This window comes from Ipomoea triloba, chromosome 12 (assembly GCF_003576645.1).
Source record: "Ipomoea triloba cultivar NCNSP0323 chromosome 12, ASM357664v1".
NCBI classification, from domain to species: domain Eukaryota; kingdom Viridiplantae; phylum Streptophyta; class Magnoliopsida; order Solanales; family Convolvulaceae; genus Ipomoea; species Ipomoea triloba.
Window position 1 is genome coordinate 16,438,506 of NC_044927.1, and position 4,637 is coordinate 16,443,142.

General features: G+C 46.3%; 2 non-coding genes across 2 annotated transcripts; both read left to right on the forward strand.

The window, feature by feature from the left end:
• Positions 1 to 1,175: 1,175 nt before the first annotated feature.
• Positions 1,176 to 1,247, forward strand: TRNAN-GUU. Its single transcript has one exon. It is a non-coding gene; the product is annotated as a tRNA-Asn (tRNA).
• A 946-nt stretch (positions 1,248 to 2,193) lies between these two features.
• On the forward strand, positions 2,194 to 2,276 carry TRNAY-GUA. Its single transcript has one exon. It is a non-coding gene; the product is annotated as a tRNA-Tyr (tRNA).
• The last annotated feature ends 2,361 nt before the right edge of the window (positions 2,277 to 4,637 follow it).

Below are 4,637 nucleotides of genomic sequence, written 5' to 3' on the forward strand. Positions count from 1 at the left end.
AAAAAAGTGAAAATGCCATGGAAGATTCTCTTTTTCATGTTTGGTCTGGATATGGATAGTCTAGTACTGACTATGCATAGGACTACTAAGGTGAAAAGACAGGATGTATTCCGACGAAATGCTATGGATTCTAGGCGGACTATAATGAGGAGGACGACAGACCCATCACGATCTACTAAAAGGAAAGTTTCCCAAGATAGGGAGATATTGGTTCAAATCCAATTCGTGAGACCAGAAGAAAGGTCAGTGTAGAGAAGCTCGGTCAGTGATAGTCTTCCCCCGACCGTATTCTGACTACAAAATCTTCTTCTTCTATTACTAGTTCCGTTCCTAATGAAACTACTCAAAGGAGGAATTGAGTGCCATCCCCACCCAATACTAGTTCTTCTTATCTTTTTTTTTATTCCTTTGGTCCTATACAGGGAGTGAGCGAACCATTTCGCAAGGGGCACGAACGTTCTCAAATAAGTAAGGGAAGCTCTAGTTCCTATGTTAGAAAAAAGAGTCTCCTTTACTTTGACTTTGAAAGGTGCAAAGCATTAATTTCATAAGAGAAGAAAGAACAAGCAACGGCTCCTCGCCAACAAACAACATAAAAGAAAATCCAATATCACCATTAGATTTTGATTAAGAACAGAAACTGGCATAAAAGCTGTCATGCGTTTATTAAGATGAAAGGTATGGGATTTTGATTGAATAGTTGACTCAGCCCCTTGTTGTTAGACGCGCATCCGTTTTCTTGCTTTACTAATAACATATATAGGGCTTACGTTTTTCAGCTTGATCGGAATCGATTCTATGATTGAATAGCAGAAGTGCTACTTAGTAGTAGAAACTCGGAGAGACAGACAGAGAGGGGACTCTTTCATACCTGCAAACCCCTAGGATGAGAAGTAGGCCCCTTGTTTTTGGCAGGAAGAGTTCCAGCCTTTGTTGCCCCTCGGTAGGGTGAGTCTACTTAGCGAACTGGCAGGACGCGGAGATCAATTGATCAATATGAATCTCGAGAGTGGATGGTTGATCGCCGCCTCCTTGTCCTGGAGGCTCTCCGGCCGGGGAGGGGCTTGCTATCGTAACCTTTTCTCCCGGTGTATGTGAAAAAGAGTGACGAACTCCTTTTTTTTCGGTCATAGGTTGGTCCAAAGAACGAGAGTCGGCTTCCTTAAGTCCGTTGTTCCTCAGTAGCTCAGTGGTAGAGCGGTCGGCTGTTAACTGACTGGTCGTAGGTTCAAATCCTACTTGGGGAGATTTTTTAGTTATCGCTTTTCTGACCTAGCAGAATCGTAGGACATCAAAAGTGGTAAGTTTATTGTTGGTTTTTATTCCTCACTCTCGTATAGGTGAACTTGGTTCGTTAAATTCTTAGGGATAAGAAGGATCCACTGGAAAGACTGGAGGAGTATCTTCATTAGCCGGAAGGAATTAGTCTCCACTAGCGTCATTCGAAGAACGAACAAGAAAAGGGTGACTGTTTAGGTAGGATAGATGGATGTGGCCCAATGGCTAAAGCTCCGCCAGCTTCTTGTAGACTGAACTCTCTTCTCTTTAGGCTCCGAGTTGTTTTTGGGTGGGATGGTCTAATTTTTCTTCGCCACTAGTGGCAACGAAGTTCTTGGTAATTAGCAAGGGGGAAGGAAGATCTCCACTCATTTCATTCATTCAGTGCCTGCGGTGAGGCGCGACCCACAACAAACGAAGGGGGAAAGCTTGCTTTGCTTGCTGTAGCCCTATTTTAGTAGATTAGGCTTGGTAAGCGTAAGCTATATTTAAGTAGGCTCGCAGCTTCGCTCAGCAGAAGAGCCTGACTTTTTATTATATTAGTAAAGCGCTAGCGCCCAACCTATACAAGGGCTTTTAAGGGATAGGGGAAGGGAAGAAAACAAAGAGGGTCACTCCTTTTTTTTAGGAACATGGCTCGTTCATTCACTTGCTCATGAACTCGCAGCTTCGCCAGAAGCGACGAACCCTTGATCCTAGCCGACGACTACATGAGGGGGAAGCTATCGTAGAAGCTTTACCCCTTGCTTTACAGAGATAGTTATGAACTTACTAAATGACTAGATTCTCCCGGAACGCTAGCTAAGCTAATAGTCTTAGTTCCCTTCAATTAAATCAATAAGCTTTTTTATTGATTCAGGGCGCCGCCCCTTTCTTAGAATTAGAACCCATTGAGGGGGGCCTCGGCCCGGGAAGGGGAGAGTGGCCGAGTGGTCAAAAGCGGCAGACTGTAAATCTGTTGAAGTTTTTCTACGTAGGTTCGAATCCTGCCTCTCCCACTTGTTTGTTGTAGACTTCAGAGAAGAGAAAAGAGGCATTCATCAGCGTAGGAAGGCCAACCGAGCGAAGCTCTTTCTTTTTTTTGGCCGTGCCGTGAAGTTCAATTGTATCGTATGTTAGTTAGAGAGGTTGGCGAACTACTACGATCTATATATTCCCCATCTATATCCAATCCCAACGAGAATAGAAGCGAGTCGCTTCCGGCTTGTCTTGTAGTCGTAGTCTTTTAGCTTATGTAGTCGTCGGCCTTCCTACACGCATGCGTTCGCCAGAATGCCTCCTTGGTTCGGGACGAAGCCAAGCCGATACATACGATAGGCGAAGGAAAGACCCCCATTTCATAGCGCCTGGGGAACGCAAGTTTCATCGAGGATTGGAGAGGAGAGGTGGAAGAAAAGGCTCGGGATGGATTTAGGAGTCTTTGTGCGAGCCGTATGCGGTGAGAGTCGCACGTACGGTAACGAGGGGGGTTCGCGTCTATACGTGTAGTGGGGTGCTTGGGCCTACCCACCCTATTTGTTCCATGATCTATGGGTCTACTGGAGCTACCCACTTCGATCAATTAGCCAAGATTTTGACCGGATACGAAATCACTGGTGCTCGATCTAGTGGTATTTTTATGGGGATTCTGTTTATCGCTGTAGGATTCCTATTCAAGATCACTGCAGTTCCTTTTCGGGCGGCTGTAGGATGGACGGCCGCCTATAGGTGGTAGGGTAGGGTGGGTGGTACCGCTCAGATTGCGGCCAATCTTCCTAACCGCGCGCGGGCCGGGCTTAGAGCGCGTGAAACTAATCACTACCTCGTAAGGGCGTTGAGACCATAGCATGTTACACGAAAGCGCCGCTTTCTCTGTAGTGTTGTCACACAGCTGCCCGCCTAGAAGAGCCACTCGCTCTGTAGTGTTGTCACACAAGATAAGCACGCCGCCCGCCTGCTGGCCGGGCGAATCGAAGTTATCTTCCGGTCAACTGTCCACCCAGTCAAGTGCAAAAAACACAGTAGAATCACGCAACGCACGCTGCTGGTGTGCTTCCTGCTCGCGAGGAAAGAAAGAAGAGCGACAAGGTTCAGATTTTACTGTTTGCAGCATGGGAGCAGATTCCCCAAAAAATCCCTGGGAACAATAAAAAAAAAGATATCTCGGTAACGAAAACTATAGGGGGCTGTATTGGCGAGATCCAACGGTGAACAGCTTCCCAAAAGAAAAACCGCCTGGAAGTCCGAGGACCTTTAGTACTGTACTCTACCCCCGAACCAGCAGCCTTCGCGCCAAGCAAGACCGCCCTTGTCCCTTTCCTTTCTCCATTCCGCCTCCTTCTTTGCTTTGTTCCAATAGAGTCTAAGGCAAAGTGGTTCGTATGCCTACTTTACCTACTTGACGAAAGGGAACGAACTTTGTTTCATTTCCGGGTTTATGGATTGGATTCAGTCAGCCTCACTCCTTCCTTTTGATTATGTCGTGAGGCTTTTGTTACCGGTGAACGCTTCCAAAGGCGACCCTCTCGAGTTTCCGGCTGTTTCCTAGATTGAAGTAGCCTTTCGTCGCCCTACCAAACGAAAGAAGTCACTATCAAACAGCTCGCCCTATTGAAGTACCAAGGGTGCGCTCAGCCCGGTGACTAAGAAATGGGTTTGCCCTTTCATTGAAGTGATGAGGTCGGAAAGAGGGAAGTAGGGCTCCTATTGACTAAAGGTTTGTTCTTCGCTTTCCTTTAGAATGAAAGTTGCTATGAAGCCCCTACTACTTACTTTGTTTGATTCAAAAGGCGAACAGCCCCTCCAACTAGTCGTATGGGGTGGGGTGCTTGTGATAAGCTGCCTTGGATATCAGGAATTCCTAAAAAAAGGCAAAGTCAGGTATTTGACGAAGATCTATCTATCAATAGATAGGAATGAGTGTTCGATATAGGGGATAGGATCTATCTGCTCTTACCACTTCATACTTTATTTTTTTTTAGAGAAATCTAGATATCGTTTATCTATCTCTTGTCTATCTATCATTGATTCTCAGTCAAAATACTTCGTTTTTGGGTTCCCCGAATGGATTGGATCGTTTCTGCCAACGAAATGAACGCTACGCCCGTTCCGAATGCTTCTCCGATCCGGAAGTTCTCGCGAAGAGAATAAGATGCTGCTCCCCTTCCCTCTGTCTTTTCCCGCTTTGCTAATCTTCCCCTCTAACGCGGGCCGGGCGGCGACGGGCGCGGGAGGAAGAAACCTAAGAGAAGACGCTCTTCTCTTAGGTCCTTTTTTTTTCAGTGCAACAATTAAAGTGACTGCGCCCTCTTTTTGTCATCCCTGCAGCTTTCCAGATTTTGTATTGAACGCATGGCGTAGCTAGGACCCTTCAAATCATG